This window comes from Solanum pennellii, chromosome 5, assembly GCF_001406875.1.
Source record: "Solanum pennellii chromosome 5, SPENNV200".
NCBI classification, from domain to species: Eukaryota; Viridiplantae; Streptophyta; class Magnoliopsida; order Solanales; family Solanaceae; genus Solanum; species Solanum pennellii.
In genome coordinates, this window is record NC_028641.1 from 45,994,841 (window position 1) to 46,013,511 (window position 18,671).

At 30.8% G+C, this 18,671-nt stretch overlaps 1 pseudogene; it reads right to left on the reverse strand.

Annotated features, from left to right (window-relative positions):
• Nucleotides 1-2,000: 2,000 nt before the first annotated feature.
• On the reverse strand, nt 2,001-4,425 carry LOC107020210 (annotated as a pseudogene).
• Nucleotides 4,426-18,671: the final 14,246 nt, after the last annotated feature.

Below are 18,671 nucleotides of genomic sequence, written 5' to 3' on the forward strand. Positions count from 1 at the left end.
CCTGCAGGACGGACCGTCATAGACACGACGGACCGTCACAAGCTTCGTAACCCCACACTTGGTCAGACTTCCCCATCTTCCTTCAGCAGCTGCACTACGCTGCCACCTACGGACCGTCACAAGCACGACGGACCGTCATAAGCTCCGTAGGTGGTCTCTTTTGCATTTCTTCGCTCAAAATCTCCGCATTCAGCTTTGAACAGATTTCCTGCAAAATTAAAATAAACTTATATAAAAATTAGCACAAAAAGGCTTTTGGACACACTAAACTTAAGGAAAAAGTATTAATAATACCGTGAAACCACGATATATCAGTAACAATTTTGAGGTGGATTCACAAGCATAATGAGGAGGCTGATAAGACAACATCGGATCTGACAAAAAAATATGATATTTATCTACAGAAAAGTATTGCGTTGTCGTGAAATATGAGGGTATGTGTTTCACTGTATTGTATTTTTACTTCTAAATATTTAGTGGCATGTATAAAAAAAAATTTACTTTTACATAGGTGATACCTTCAACCGTTGATCTGCATGCTGTAGCTGAAGGAGCAAAGAAATACATAGTAAATTTGAACACAAGGATGTGTAGTTGCGGAAGATTTCAACATTATGAGATACCGTGTGGTCATGAAATTGCAGTTCTCTGGTACAGAAAGTTACATGAAGCAGATTTTTGTTCTGCTTTTTATAGCCTAAAAAATTTCAGAGATGCTTATGCCATTCCTGTCGAGCCTATCCCATGCGAGAGTACATGGGATATACCAAGATATATTTCAGAGCCTAAAATGATGTCACCCGGTCCAAAAAAATCAGCGGGAAGACCCAAATTTGAACGCTGGAAGGGATTCGCTGATGTGAAATTCAAGAGGACAAAAAGCACATGCAGTAGATGCCATCAAGTTGGACACAAAAGGAAGACATGTTCAAATTATCCTGTAAAAAAATAATGATTTCCTACTGTTACATCTGTGTTTTGGAGTATTTAAATTGTGATACACATGTTTTATCTTTTTTATTGTATCATATTACTTTTCATACAAAGGTCATACATTGTATATACAACTGTTCATATATTAACACTCGTTACCATTAATAAGTCATATAATATTCATATAGTATGCATACAGTTATTGCATATTGGATGAGGACTATATACAAAATTTATACATTTATACAAGCAATATTTGCATATAAAAATAATGTATGTTTATGTTCTACATATCAAATTATAATATGATATAATTCATACATCTTTCATACAGTATTCATACCAGTAATATAAGTAACATTTGTTTCTATTTTGTATTTGAAAGTATACAGTATTCTTACAGTATTCATACAAAAAAATTTATGCAAAAGTCATACACATTTATTAAGGTATAATTATATATTTATTCATATTGTCATATTGAATCATATGTCAGTACTATTTCATATAATTTTCATACATTATGCATATAAGAATTTAACATTACATATTGAAAAGTGCAATTTATACAAATATCATACACATTTAAAATTTATAACTATATAGTGAAGCAGACTGTCATTTATATAAAATTTAAAAAAAATAGTATATATATAACATTTGTCTATGTTCTAGATATCAAATTATAATATGACATTCATAATTCATATAATGTTCATACATCATTCATACAGTGTTCCTATATTTTCTTGTTGCGTTCAAAATTTATACAAAGTGAGACACCTTTTTTTAATTAGTAATAATCAGTAATAATTTATATAAAACCATCAGTATTCATAATAAAAAAACTGGAAATTACATAAATTGTTCATAAGTTAAAAAAACATGTAATGTACATTGTGCCATGAAGATTTCTACTTCCTGTTACGAAATTTTGGAGTAGGATAATTGGTGGTGTCCATAACTTGTTCTTTATGAGTTCGAGGTCCACCCTTCTTGCTAGCAATTGTTCCTGTAACTTCACTTTCACTTATTGCGCCTTCATCATTCTTTGATTTTGCATAATGTCAAAGTAATGTACCATATCTTTGACGATGATATTTTGAATCGAAATCAATATGAGATATATCAAAAACACCATTGCTCATGTATTCGGCAAAGAGAGATGTGTATAGACCACAATCACTGTAAAAAAAAATTGAAATTATAAAAGTTTTGTAATGACTATAAAGTAAATTTAATTTAAGATGAAGAAAAATAATATACCAAGAATACATACTTTGAACTTTCTTCTTGTTGAGGAACATGTATAACATGCTTGATACTGAGAGGTTCAGAATGAGACTTCTGTTGATAATCAGGGAGATTATTCGCATACAAATCAAGCCTTTTGCCATAAAACTCTGTGCTCGTCAGAAATAAAGGAATCATGGTTGCAAGTTTATCAACAGCTTCTTTAACTTTTCTTGAGTGAACAGATCTTCCCATCATCGAATAATAGACATATAGACATCTACATTTGATCCGGAATACAACAAGGAACCAATGGAATTTGTCGCTGATGTTGACTGGGATGATTACTTCGTCAACCCTATCCCACGGAATGTTAGCAAGCAACTTAAATCCTCTAATTCATTGTCCAACATCATGGTCCGGTGAAATGCATCTCATGTCACATTCTGACTGTCTCCACTGTTTCTCAATGTTATCAATCCACGCCATAAACCAACAATCAACAGTACTGTAAGAAGTGACTGTCTGAGAGTATTTTGCCTTCTTTCGGAGATAATACATTATTGTATTAATATGTTGTTTCAAAAAAAACAATAAAAAAATAATACAATTGAGACCTCATACTTAAAGTGTACATTACAAATATATCCATATGATTCATACACAATTCACACATAATTCATACAAAATAATAATCATATGTATATCACTGCAAATCAAAATCATAATAATTAAGTTAAAAAATGTCTTACCCCGTCCTCCCAAGGTCTGCCCAGTTGACTCATTATGTGAAAAAAATCCGTTTCTCCGATTTTGAAAACGCCAAAGTCCATTTGAGGATGAAATGTATTTTTAACCTTGGAATATGTTGCTTTCAGTATATATTTAAATAAGTATTCTATTAATTTTTGAATTGTGAAATTAAATAAAATAATTTTGTTCATCTTAGTTTATACCTGCCACGCCTGCTTGACACATCATTAAAAATCCATTTATTGAACTCCTCAATCAGGTCATCTGGAACATCAAACCCATTGTGATTTTGGAATGGATGTTTGATTTGAAAGAATATAGGTACTCTATTTGAATTGTTTTCCCCTTCCGACATTCTGATATAAGGAGAAGAATCGTATTTTCCTAGATTCTTATGTCTTGTTTGCACATTTGGAGTCGTGGTAGCATTAAGAATTGGATCAAGTGCGATTATTTGTGTCATAGTAAAATCGGGATAATCGTTTAATGTTGGTGGTTTTGATGTTGACGTTGTAGGTACGTCTACGTTGAAACAACCATCAGTTGACTTTTGAGCTTCATGTACATAAAAATTTATAAATAGTTAAATAAAAATAATTTCTTAAATTTACATATATTTGATAAAAATGAATATATCGTACCAGCTGTGTTTGACATTTGAACGTGTTGTCCAATTGAAAGTGTAGGCATAGCTGTTGGATCAGATTGTGCAGCATGTTGATTGGCGTTGTCCTGAAAATAATTTTCAGATAATATGTAATTTTTGCAGATATTAATGTATTCTGAATTATTTTTAAGAAATAAAATAATAGATTGCAAATAAAAAAAACTTTCATATATGTTTAATACATCATTTTATTCATTAATCATACGTAATTTCAAAATACAAAATTTCATACATGATTAATACAGAACATTTATATATAAATGATGAATATATACCCATTTCATACATATTAGATACAATATATATACATANACACACCTCTGGTTGTTCTTCTGGTATTTGTTCTCCTCTTGACAATCGAATCTCTTCAATTATCAGTTTGATCGAGTTATCAACATAACTCTTGATATCAGCCATGTGCTTGTCAACCTTATCGTTGTACAAAAAAGATTTAAATATAAATAAATTATGAGGTAATTATATTAATTCTTTAAAAATATGTTGAAACAGTGAGTTTGAGTTCTTTCAACTCTGCCTTAACCTGTTAATTAAAACAATAAGTATCCGGAACCAGAACGGCGCGCGGAATGGGCGCAACCTCGGGCTCGGGAATGTGCGGCTGTGCTTTTTGATATGTATATTGTAATTTAAAAAAAATTATTTTAATTTGAAATTTGTACTTGTACCTCTGCAATATCAGCTTTCAATTTTTCAACTTTATGTTCACTATCAACGGCACGATTTTCCGATGATCTGTGATTTTCTAAATCATGGTGGCTGCTGGACTAATTTAAAATGGTTTCGTCCATGAGATTTAACTTTTCTTCAGAAAAAATCATATTTCTGAATTTATGCTGCAGCAAATAAAAAAATTAGAATGTATAATGATTTATAATGAATCTAATAACATTCTATGAAAAATACCTGATTGCCATTTTTTCTGAAAATTATTTTCTTCAAATCGTCAAAAAAAATTACGTCATTAGGTGTCTTCCAGTTCAGGATTCTTTGTGTGCGATTTGAAACACGTATAGCAATTGTGTTGTCAAATGGATGACAACGCTCATGAACCATATCTGCAATGCTATGTGGAACTGGCTGATTTTAATGACAATGGATTTTTTTAAAATTTTTGACTGCATGCTTTGAGTGTTAAATTATAACACTCATTTGCCCTAGGGAATGTGGCATACTGTCCAGACTCGACCAAATCAAAATACAATTTTGAAATTGTTGTTTTTGAAGGGTCTGATGCAGTCAGAAAAGAAGAAATAAAGTACAAGATTCCGATTTTTAAACGGTCATCTTCTTTCCAAAAATTTTCCAATTTAAACTTGTGATAAAAATCTGACTTGGATACTTTATTAAAATTCCCGAAATTTTGAGCAATGAGTTTGTTTGGAACATATGGGTCAGATAAAAAATCGGAAACAGGTCCACATTTCAAACCGGTTATAGCAACAAACTCTTTTAACCCAAAATGTAAATCTTTACCATTTCCGTTTATGACAAGCATTTCATCCCTAACATTTTCATTCTCAAGTAGAAATATGTGTCTCAATAATTGACATTGGATTTTAATGTTATGCAAATTATAAAAAAATCCAAAAGGTGTTTCATCTAGGAATTGTTGAAACTTATCTTGACCTAGAAAGGTCAACAGATCCGCAAACACATTCATGTTAATACATGAAGACAAATGTGTTTGTGTCTTCTTCTCCTAAAAAATTGTTAAAATTAAATTAATACGTTTATCAAACTATATTCATACATTGCTAATATGAAAAAAAAACAAAATATAGAATTTCATACACATAGCATACAAACTTAATACATTAATCATACAGAATTGATACATTATTAATATATTGATAATGTAATAAAACAAATATAGCATTTCATACAAATTCATACAAACTTAATACATTATTTCATATACAATTCATTTATCACTAAATGTACAAAATCAAACAATATTGATACATTATTCATATATTGATAATGTAAGAGAAACAAATATAGAATTTCATACACATAGCATACCAATTTAATACATTGAATCATACACAATTCATACATGTTTCATATATTGATAATGTAAGAGAAACAAATATGTAATTTCATACACATAGCATACAAACTTAATACAATAAATCATACACAATTCATACATTGTTTTTACATTTATAATGTAATAAAATAGATGTAGCATTTCATACAAATTCATACAAACTTACAACATTATTTCATACACAGTTTATTCAACACTAAATATACAAAATCAAAACATAAAGTATTTAGTTTTTATTATGAATATTAATAGTCAAAAACATCATACAAACTTAATACAAATATTTCATACACTTCTATAATAAAAAATATATATTAATTATTTCATACACAAATAACACAACATAAAACATGTACTCTACTATTCACAATTAAAATCGAAATTAGAACAAAATTAAACAGATAATTTTAATTTAAATAAAAAAACTTTTACTAACCTTTAAAAAAAATGGGGCTTAATTGTTTCTTCTAACTGTGAAGTATCGATTTCAGTGGTTCTTGATTTTTTTTTATTTTGACTTATCAACTCATCTACAAAATCAGGGTCAGAATCTGATGAGTATTCAATTTGTTTTCCTTTCCTCTTTCTTTTGTCTCTTTCTCAGATTCACCTACGGTTTGCTTTTCTTTCCTTTTTCTCTTCTTCTCGATTTCCTTTGGCTGTTTGTTTTTTTTTCATTTTTGATTTTTCTGTTCTAGATTTCTCTTTTGCAGATGAAGATTGAGTTTGTGTTTGTGACAAAATGTTGAAAGATGGAGCATGAAATTCCTCAAATCTTGCTTCATCGTTCAACCTTCTACTTTCTCGCGGGGTTTCATTGCCTCTCTTCGACATTATACAGTTTTTTGAGTGCAAAAGTGGAAGATTTGGTGAAGAAGAATGTTAGAAGTTATACAAATTTGAGAGTGAAATGTTGTAGATTTTTTTATCAAAACAGCCAAATTTGGTGAAGATTAAATGTTAGGCGTGCAACAAGAAGATTTGGTGAGAATTTGGGGAAGAACAATATATTTGGAGGATATAAATATTTTTTTAAAAAAATAATGTGTGATGGTTTTTTAAAAAAACTGTTATTGGTTTAGATAGTGGTGGGTAGTTCTTATGGAATGATAAAATCCCTATTATTTTGTAATTTTTTTAAAAAGGTAACTATATAATGTTTAATTTAATTTACACTAGTTAAAGAGTTTTGTTTAAAAAATATAACTTAAAAAAAATGTAATCAAATAGTTTGGTTTAAAAAAGGTAACTTAAAATATTAATTTAATTAATAGATTGTTTTAAAAAAAAAGTAACTGAATAATAAATGTAATTATTTAATTAAATTAATTATCATTTAAAAAATTAATGAGATTAATATATTTTTTCTTGATATGCTATAACTTGATAATAATATGCTATAAGTAGTTTATTACTAAAAAGTATGTTTATAATTTGATATTTATCATCTTAAATGTGTGTGTAGTGTTATTTTTATTTTTTAAAATTAGTTATTTCTATTTTTAGTTCTTTCTTAGGTGGGTTTGTTACAACTTTGGTTAAATGTGATGATCGATTCAGGTATCGAGGCTTTCGTTTGGAGTCGTTGTAATTAGGCCTTTTAGCCTTTATGTTTTCCTTAAGGTTTGACTTTGATCCACTTTTTTGGTAAACATACTCGGAACCGAATTTTGTCGGTTCCTCTAAAACCAACATGCAGAGTTTAATCTAGACATTAATTTTAATCTATTGGAAATCCAGTCATGAACGATTATTGACTACTAATTTCCTTTCACTTCAATGAAGTATTAAAACTTTCTTAACAAGAACATCTTTTACATCATTCCACATCGAGATATTTCTATAATTCTTTTTCATAATATTGAATGGCACTGTGAACCTTTTATTTTACGTAACTAGGAAACATATCTCTCTTTTCATGCAAAATATTACAACCCATATAAAAAATAACGATCAGAGTGCATTTATAATTTCTCTCCATGATTCCCTTCAGCCAAAAGTTAAACCCCACTATCTTGTCGGTAGTTTTATTTCACTTTTAACTTTTTTATAAAGAAAAAAATACTAAGACATAAATCATTTTTGATTCTTTTGATGACAAAAGTAATGTTGTATTATTTTAGAAACATAGTTATTTCTTCTGTGTTGTATTAATTTTCGGTCTTTTATGAAAATTTTAGTTTAGTTATTTAGACACAAAAGGTTTATATAGCAGAAAAAACATTATATTAATGATATATGTATCGAGTAAACAGTATAAATATAAAAATTAATAACCAATAATCATCCTATATTCAATCCACATACATTTTTCAAAACTATGAAGTACGATCTGAACTGTTTTTTACATAACAGCATGATAACTTAGATTTAATATCATTGAAAGCAGATTGTAATAATGTTTTAGTCAAGCTAAGCAAGTGATAAGAAAGAAAAATAAGATCTGTGACCCCTTTCAATTCACTTACATTTAAATATAAAAAGACTTGTGATGTCAATGGTGGAATTGGGGTGGGCGGATTTGGCTTTTATGTGGGTGCGAAGTGGGGAGAGTTTAATTTTTTTCAAAATGAATTTGGTACGGATTGTAAATCCCAAAACAACATTTTGGAAGGCATATTTCTTAAGTCTCAATGTGATACCTAAGATTACCTTGATTTTAAGAAGAAAATTAAGTTACATGATCTCAAAATTTCAATTAATACATCTACTCACTCCAATTCATTTTACTTGTATTCCTCGTTTAAAATAGATGATTCAAAAGTTAGTATAATTTCCTCTAATTAATTTGGCTTTCATGAGGGTGTAACATGGGGCGAGTTGAATTTTTTAAAAAAGAATTTAGTACGGATTGCAAGTCCCGAAACAATATTTTAGAAGAAAACCCTTCTTACGTCTCAATGAAATGCCTAAGAATACCTAGATTTTAATAAGAAAAACTTAGTCAAATAATCTCAAAATTCAATTAATACATCTACTCCTTTCAATCAATTTTACTCGTATTCCCTGCCATTATTAGATGATTCATAATTTAGTCAAATTTTCCTCTTATAAATGTTTTTCCTAATAAATCATGTATAAAATTAAATATACTTTGTTTACTCCTAACAGACCCTAAGTGAAATTTTGAGTTTTTTTCATTGTTCAAAATAATTAAATTTTTCGAAGGTCAAGGTGGATATTTGATTTCCACCCATATTTTCATTTTCCTTTAATAAAGTTTTATAATCTACTTATAAAGTTATATATGTATAATTTCATAAAAGAGAATTGTGAAAAATATTATTCAAATTATATTTATACATATTTTTCTTAATGTATGTACATTACCTTACAAATTCCCTTGATATGTAATAAAGAAAACAACAAATAAAATTAATCGGAGGGAGGATCTTTTTATTCAATTGGCGAGAAGTCAACAATAACAATCCAGTAGAGACACTATCATCTATGTCACAAACACTAAAGCAATAAAATGACACGATAATAAAAAAATACCTAGGTTTCTAAGTAACCTAGTGCAATCTAACTTTTTTCTACAATTTTGTAAGATTTTATTGTGATGACTTGTTCTTTAGTTGCTATTTCAATTTAAAAGATAAGTTTAAATTTTGATTAAACTTGTTTATTTTAATTGTGAATTCGAACATATAATATTTAAATTATTTGGAAGATAATCTATATATTTAGAAATTGTTTAAAAAATATTAAAATCACAATAATTATTAAAATTAAAATATTTAAAGCTCATATAAATAACTTGTATCATGCTTCTTATAAAAAATAAAACTAAACACCTAGGAGGACTTTATTTTCTTAACTAATCCAATCTCATAGTTATGTTATTCTACTATTCCGAGCATGCTAGGGAACAAATATTAACTCTGCCATATTTTCGATTGTCAATCCAATTATGCAACCAAATAAAAATACATTAAGCTAAATCAGTAAAGGAAAAAATGAAGAAATAGGCATAACATGATATGAGGGCAATTTAGTCATTACTAGTTAATCAAGTTAGTTAAAGTTGTTAGTTGAAGTTAGCTAAAAATTTGTTAGAAAATATTGTATATATACAAGATCATGTACCAATACAACGTATCTGTTTTCATTCATCTCTTTCACTCAATAAAATTTCTCTCTCTTTCAAAGCTTCCTCTAATGGCTGTCAATGGAAGCTTAGTGAGTTGAGTGTTAATTGTTCATAAATTTTATCATGGTATCAGAGCCTATAACCACTATTGTGAGTTTTTAATCGATTGTTTTAGATAGAGTAGCATTGTAGTTGGAAGACGAGTGTAATTGCTGAAGCAGAACAGTAATGGCAGCCACGAAGATCGACCACACACATGCACTCTTTATACATCCTTCAGATACAACTGGAGGTCCGATTATTCCTATCCAATTAATAGGATCTGAAAGCTACTCAATCTGGAGCAGGTCAATGCGAATCCAATTGCTTGGAAAAAACAAGTTGGGGATCGTAGATGGAACCTGGAAGAAAAAGGATTTTCCTTCAGATCTAGCTCATCAATGGGATAGATGTGATGCTATTCTGATTGGATGGATACTGGGATCAGTAACAAAGGAACTACATGCAGGGATTGTCTATGCAAAAAATGCGAAGATGATCTGGGAAGATCTTAAGGAGAGGTTTGATAAGGTAAACACCTCACGAATCTATCAATTGCATAAATATATGGTAACCTTGATTCAAGGAACTGATAATGTTTCAACTTATTTCTCAAAATTGAGACAATTCTGGGCAGATTTGATAGTATGACACCACCTCCTTGTGATTGTGTCAAATCCAAGGATTTTATGTTACATGTTAAGAGGTTAAAAGTGAAGCAATTCCTTATGGGGTTGAATGAGAATTATGAACAGGCTAGGAGCCAAATACTGATGACAAGTCCAACTCCTAATATCAATAAGGCCTACACTGTGTTAATCAAAAGAGAGAGTCAAAGGTCAATTGTCAATTCAGGAGAAAGAGTTGAATTATGAGCTATGATGGCAGGGAGAGGAAACATTCATTACAGACCACCAAAGAATTGGAATCTTCAATATGATCACTGCAAGCTTAAAGGTCACACAGAAAATGTATGTTACAAATTGATTGGATATCCACCAGGATATAAAGGAAAGAAGAAGGAAGAGTTTCCTAATGCAAACACTGCTCAAAATGAAGACAATAGTAAACAGAGATATCAAGGAGAAGCTACTGCCTATAATGCTCAAAATGAAAGTGTACATTCAAATGTGAGTGTAGGATTCAAGACTGAATGCTCAAATGGAAGAGGAGATTTTCAAAGAGCACCATACTTGACTGAGAAACAGCAGGATAAGATCAACATGATGCTTGATAATGATAAGCAACCAAATTACATGGCTCATATGGCAGGTATTGATTTCAAAACTTTGTCCACAGTAAAGCAGACAAAGTGGATAATTGACACAGGAGCTACAAATCATATGACTGCTAGTTTTGATACACTGACTGATATAGAATATGTAAGATCATAACATAAAAGGAAAGTTCATTTTCCCAATGGTGAAGTGACAATGGTGTCTCACAATAGGAAAATTCAGTTTGGGAGATATAGCAATGCTTGAAAATGTTCTGTGCATACCAGATTTTAAGTATAATCTTTTTCAGTTTCAAAGATAACTAGAGAGCTTAATTGTTTTGTCTCTTTTTATCCTGGTTTCTGCTTGTTCCGGGACCTTACCAGTGGGACCTTGAAGGGGATTGGTAAGGAGAGTGATGGTTTATACATAATGTTCTCACCACCACATGATATACATTCTAATAATTCAACTGGAGAGATTCACAGAGTTAATGTTGTAGAGAAGAGACAGGAAGATATATTGTTGTGGCATAGAAGACTTGCCCATCCTTCCAGTGTTTCTATGAAGCATTTGCTTGGTTATAAACTAGATGAGTGTAAATCTATTGTAGTTGATTGTGAAGTGTGTCCTCTAGCTAAACACACTAGAATTTCTTTTCATCATTCTACTAGCACTTCTGTTGCAGTGTTTGAATTGTTACATTTAGATGTTTGGGGGACATATCATGCTGAAACTTTTGATGGGAATAAACATTTTTTGACTGTTGTTGATGAATTCTCTCATATTACCTGGATTTTTCTGCTAAAGTTTAAGAGTGATGTTGTATTAGTATTGAAACAATTTTCCAATATGATACACACTCAATTCCAGGCTACTGTTAAAAGGATTAGAACAGATAATGGTAGTGAGTTTGTCAATGTTGAGATGCAAAAACTTTTTCAGGAACTTGGTATTATTCATCAGAAAACTTGCGTTTATACTCCTCAGCAGATGGTGTGGTTGAAACAAAACATAGACATTTACTTGAAACTTGCGTCTTAGATTTCAAGGCCATGTTCCTATTAAATACTGGGGTCATTGCATTCTAACCGCAGCTTATGTTATTAATAGATTACCATCAAAAGTTCTTGGTTGTAAATTGCCTTATGAATTGTTTTTTGGGAAACTACCTTCAGTTAGTCATTTAAGAACTTTTGGGTGTCTTTGTTATGCTAGTGCTTTACCTAGAAATGATAAATTTGCTTCTAGAGCAGTGCCATCTGTGTTCATGGGTTACTCTACTACTAATAAAGGGTATGTTTTATTTGATTTAACCCAACAAAAAAATTTTATCAATAGGGATGTCACTTTCAGGGAACATATTTTTCCTTTTCAATCTTCTTCTGAGCCTGTTCCTCAGGTTGATCATTTTCTTTGGTCTTCTGAGTCTTTTCCTACTAATGACACCACAACTATTTCTGATTCCCATACCATTGTGAATGAAGAATCTGTTTTTTCTATTTCTGATTCTCATATCATTGTGAATGAAGAACCTGTTTCTTTGCCTATACAGTCTTCTAGTTCACCAAATCATACTCCATCTCTTGTTGTTCGTCATACATATCCAGATATAGTCTTACCTATGTCCAATCCTATTCCATTAATAAGGTCACACAGAATCTCTAAGGCACCTCTTTGGCATGTGATTATGTCACCAAAAAGGCTGCTCATGTTACTCACCCCCTCAGTGCATATTTGTCTTATGAAACTATTTCTCCTTCTCATCAAGTGTTTCTTAGCTCTCTTTCTCAAATACATGATCCTAGGTCCTATGCTGAGGCTATTAAGGATAAAAGGTGGGTTGATGCTATGGCTTCTGAGTTGGAGGCTCTTAAGCTCAATCATACTTGGGATTTGGTTTCCTTACCTCATGGCAAATTGGCCATTGGCTGTCGATGGGTGTATAAGGTTAAGTTGAAGGCTTCTGGTGAAGTGGAGAGATTCAAGGCTAGGCTGGTGGCTAAGGGGTATAATCAGCAAGAGGGGCTGGATTACCATGAAGCATTCTCCCCTGTTGTCAAGATTGCTACTGTGAGGATTGTTTTATCACTGGCTGCTCAACATAATTGGCATATTCATCAGTTAGATGTTTATAATGTTTTTCTTCAAGGTGATTTAGATGATGGGTATACATGCATCTTCCTCAGGGTTTACCAAGTCAGGGGAGTCTAGTGGTGGAAGCACTATTTGTAGACTTGTTAAATCTCTGTATGGGTTAAAACATGCTAGTAGACAGTGGAATATGAAGTTATCTGAGGCATTGATTCAATTAGGATTTGTTCAAAGTTTTATGGATCACTCATTGTTCATAAGGAAGAAAGGGAATGATATTGTCATTATTTTGGTCTATGTGGATGATATGTTAGTAACAGGTAGTAGTATATCTACTATTGAGGAAACCAAAGCATCTTTACATGCAGCATTCAAAATCAAAGACTTAGGTACACTGAAATTTTTTCTTGGAATGGAGTTTTATAGATCTTCTAAAGGTATTCTGATAAATCAGAGGAAATATGCTTTGGAAATTATTTCAGAACTGGGTGTAGGAGCTGTTAAACCAGCATGGACACCACTAGAAGTTCATGCAAAATTGACTACACCAGAACTTGATGGTTTGGTACAAAGAGGAGATGATAACATGCTCGAAGACAAGACAAAATACCAAAGATTGATTGGGAAGATGTTATACTAAACACTTACAAGACCTGACATAAGCTATGCAGTACAGACTATTAATCAATTTTTACAACAGCCTAAACAGTCTCACTGGGATGCAACAGTAAGGGTAATGAAGTATATCAAAAGAGAGCCAACTTTAGGTATACTATTGAGTAGCAAGGCTTCCAATTTACTGACAGTCTTCTGTGATTCAGATTGGGCTTCTTGCCCAAATACAAGAAGATCAGTTTCAGGTTTTGTGATCAAACATGGGAGCTCACTTATTTCATGGAAATCAAAGAAGCAGACTTGGTGTCCAGAAGTTCAGCAGAAGCTGAATATAGGAGTATGGAAAATGTTGTCTTTGAAGTAGTGTGGTTAACTACTCTATTGAAAGAATTGGATGGTGAAGTAATAACTCCTGTAATTGTGCACAGTGATAGCAAGGTTGCATTACAGATTGCTGCAAATCCTGTTTTTCATAAACGTACAAAACATATTGAGATAGACTACCATTTCATCAGGTAGAAAATTCAAGAAGACTTTATCAAAACAGTGCATGTAAGTTCCAAAGATCAATTGGCAGATGTGTTAACTAAAGGTTTGCCACGACCACAACATGAATATCTAGTAGGCAAGCTAGGCATGTTGAATATCTTCATACCAGCCAGCTTGAGGGGGACTGAAGAAATAGGCATAACATGATATGAGGGCAAATTATTCATTACTAGTTAATTAAGTTAGTTAAAGTTGTTAGTTGAAGTTAGTTAAAAGTTTGTTAGAAAATATTGTACATATACAAGATCATGTACCAATACAACGTATCTGTTTTCATTTATCTCTTTCACTGAATAAATTTTTTCTCTCTTTCAAAGCTTCCTCTAATGGCTGTCAATGGAAGCTTAGTGAGTTGAGTGTTAATTGTTCATATATTTTATCAAAAAAGAAGAAAAAAATTATACAACAAAGAAGACATAATTAATTTTCTAAATTAATAAAAAATTATTTCTATGATATTGAGGAGGTATAAGAAAATATTTCTGTATTTTTTTGTTCTTCTAAAAATCACAACTATAAATGAAACTATTTCTTGAAATAACTGAAGTAATCAATAAAATTTCACTTGCTCCCTGGCGTAGCGAGGGTGAGTTTAAGATTGAGCTCATGTTTTACATGGTTCTCATTTTTAAGAGGATATTCTAGGTTATCCTTATCTAACGTGGGGAAATTAAGTTTCGCTTTATGGTCGTGATATATCCTCTCCGCCTTATCATATGCTCTTGCTTCTTCTTCTTTTGTATCAAAGGTCCCTAGCCAGACACGTACCTTTTGAATGGGGTTTGTAATAACGGATCCATACCTCCCTCGTGGCCTCTTCCTCACACCCCTATATCAAATCTCAGTTGGGGTAACCGTCGTCATCACCATAGCTACACCACCATTTGTTTTCTCTGCCATATGAAAATACATAGGGAATTTAATCTGAAAATATAGAAGAAATATTTTATATTCAGAGAAGATTTAGTGAGTAAAAAAGAAATATGAAGACTGATTTATATAGCAATTTCTCAAGTGATACATTTGGTGTAGTAATGGTTTTACATGGCATATGAACTGTTTTAGTAAATACATTGTACATATAAATTACTTAAATGAATAAAAAATTATTTTTCTAAGCAAAATAGTAGAAATAATTAATTTCATTACAAGCTCATTATTCATTAGTCTACATGTAAATATTTTAGGGATATTTTCTTAATTTATTTTCCAGATAAAAATAGGTAATAAGTACTGAATTGACTTATTTTCCAAAACAAACAAAAAACTATCTTCTTCCCTTGAATCATTATACACTCTTAGTTAACCAATATTTAAATGTTTTATTATTATAGGTGTGGATAATATATTTACATTTAATTTTTATCATTTAGTACATATCTATCATTATAAATTTGTATATTTATTACTTCATCTTTTTCTATTTCCACCAACAAGCCAATACGCCCCACCCACCCTCAACAAATAAAGAGAAGTCAAAATATTTTTCATTCTTGTTGTTTTTTAAATATTTTAACCTAAAGGCAAAAATATTAAGAGGATGTCCATAAAATAAAGTTTTTAAAGATTTTTCGGGGATCACCGATCAACATAATCATTTTCATTTACATTTGTATTTGATAGGTTAAAATGAAATAATGTTTTGTTAAATTACAACGGTAGAACATTTTGACTAAGCACAAATAGATTATGTACACATACAATAAGTAAAAATGTTATTGTAATTGTCGCATATTACATATTACATATACCTCAAACCGATGGAAATGGATCAACAATACCGTCCTTTAATCTTTTGGTCTAAAAATATCTCTTACCTTTGTTTTTGGTTCAAACGTACCCCTCATTTCATCTTTTGGTCTTAGAATTCCTTTAACCCTAATTTAATTAAATTAATTTCTTTACTACTTAGTTATTTCTTTTATTTGTTTTAAATGATAATATTTAATTTTTAAAAAATCTTAATATTGGGTCATCCCATATATTTAAATCTATAAAGTAAAAAAAATTAATTTTTGTCTAAAAATTAAAAAGAAGTCTTAAAATTTCAAAGACACTATAATGGCGCACTTCTGGCGCATCTAGGGTACGCCACGCCAGCCTTTCCCCTAGTCTTCCTGACGAATTTTTCAACTTATTTTGTGGCCTTAATTCGACTAACTTCCATTTTTTTTCTAAAATTCTCTTAAATTTCGTAACCCAATTCATATAGACAAGAATCTACTCAAAATCAACAAGATTTCCTCAAAAACTCACCAATATCATCCCGATTCAAGAACACTTATCAAGAGCATCAATCTTTCAAGTTTCTAGGAAGAAATAATGCTGAACATAACACGATTTACGCGGGGTAAATGAACCCAATGCTATGTGAACTCGCATACCTCGTTAGGGATCAACCCTTGGCGAAATCCGCAACAAAACCTCAAGAACTTGACGAAATCTTGACCTTTCTCCTCGTTTCTCTTCTTGAAATATTTTCTAAGAATCCTAACTTGATTTTTAATTGCATAAACTGAACCAATTAAGTTTACACTCCTAATTAATTACTATAGACGAAATAAATCTGATAGGGTAAGGATAAGACAAAAATACCGCTCTTAAATCCGGGTAACTTTTCTTAAATTGAAAATCCGACTTCAAATGAGCATATCCCTCTAATACGAGCTCAACAATAAGCAAACTTTGTGAGGTTGGAAAGAGGATTCCAAGACCTTTCATTTGATATAGGATAAGCCACCTTGTTGGAATTAATGCATTAACACCTTGATGCTTAGTGTTTTAATATTGTTTCTTAATTTCTCAAGAAGTCTTTTAGGATTTTTTAATACATGTATCTAGTAATTTGTGATACATGTATCTAATTAATTGTTCAAGACCTTTTGTTTCCTATTTTTAGTAGTATAAATAGTGATGTAGTTGATGATTGTAATCATTTTGAGTGGCCTTAAGTATCCAATATAAAACTTGAGCATTCTCTAAAAGATAGTATTCCCCTTCTATATTTCCTGCACATTGGTATCGGAGCAGGTTTTGTTCCTAATCTAGGGTTAGCTGAATAAAAAATATTGCATCCAAAAAAATGAAGGTGTTGATTCTTCTGTTGTTCTTAATTAATTTTTTGATGGAACCGATTTTGAATACTGGAAGATAAGATTGAGAACACATCTGAAAGCTGAAGGTTTGTGGACTATTGTTGCAAATGACTTTGAAGAGCCAGACAACGATAGTGAACTTACAGCAGCAGAGATGAAAAATCTTGATGCTAAGTATCGTCAAGATGCAAAAGCCTTGAGGAAAACCCAAATGAGAGTGTTAAGAGCATATTTTGTAAAAATTACTACTTATGAGACTGCAAAGAAAACTTGGGAGTCTCTAGAAATCGAAGCGTATGGTGATGAAAAGGTACGCAATATAAACCATCAAACTCTTAGAAGAAAGTTTCTAAATTTGAAGATGATAGAATCTAAATAAATAGATGAATATTGCACAAAAGTCATGAATATTGTTAATGAAATGAACAATTATGCTGATACAATTTCAACAATTTTGGAAAAGATTATAATTAGTGTCACAGAAAAGTATGAGTATATTATTTCTATCACTGAGGAGACAAAAGATCTTTCTAAACTTTTGATCAAAGTGTTAGTCGAATCATTTTGTGCACACCAGAATTTAAAAGTTTTTTCGTGAAGATCAATCAGAGAGACGACTTTCCAATCAGAACAAGTGAGAAATTTTCAAAATTTCTCAAAAAATAAATAAAAGAAGAATTAAAATCTAAAAAGAAAAGCAAGATCATAATGACTCTTCTAAGAAGGTTGAAGAAAAAGGTGAGAAAAGTACTAGTCTTTTTTGTAAAATTTTCAAGAGGACTAATCATTATGCAAAAAAATATTGGCACAAAGGCAAACTGCAATGTAACTTTTGTAAAAAAATTGGCCACATTGAGAATGATTGTTGCACAAGCAACAGGAACAAACAAATTTCTGTGAGGACAGGAGGAAGAAATGGAAGAAAATCTTTTTCTTTTTGCTTTTAAATGTGATGTTTCGGCAGAACAATGAATGGTATATTGATAGTGGTTGTAGCACTCACTGTCGACACCCAATTTTGACCCTCCTCGATTAGAATTAATTAACGGGTTTCTTAAATTCCGACAGGTTGAAATAGTCGACTTTTTAAAATTCAAAATATTTTTAGTCGTTTTTAAAGTAGCTGTAAAATTTTTATAGTCTTGAAACGATATATATTTTTGTATGTCTCTTATTGTATAATTAGTTTATTTTATGAATATTCGAAAATTGTCTAAAAAATATTTTGATTTTACTTAATACTGTATCAAATTTTATTTTTGTCCAAGTTCCTTAGTGATGTCTCAATTCCTTTTAGTTTATAATTAATTTT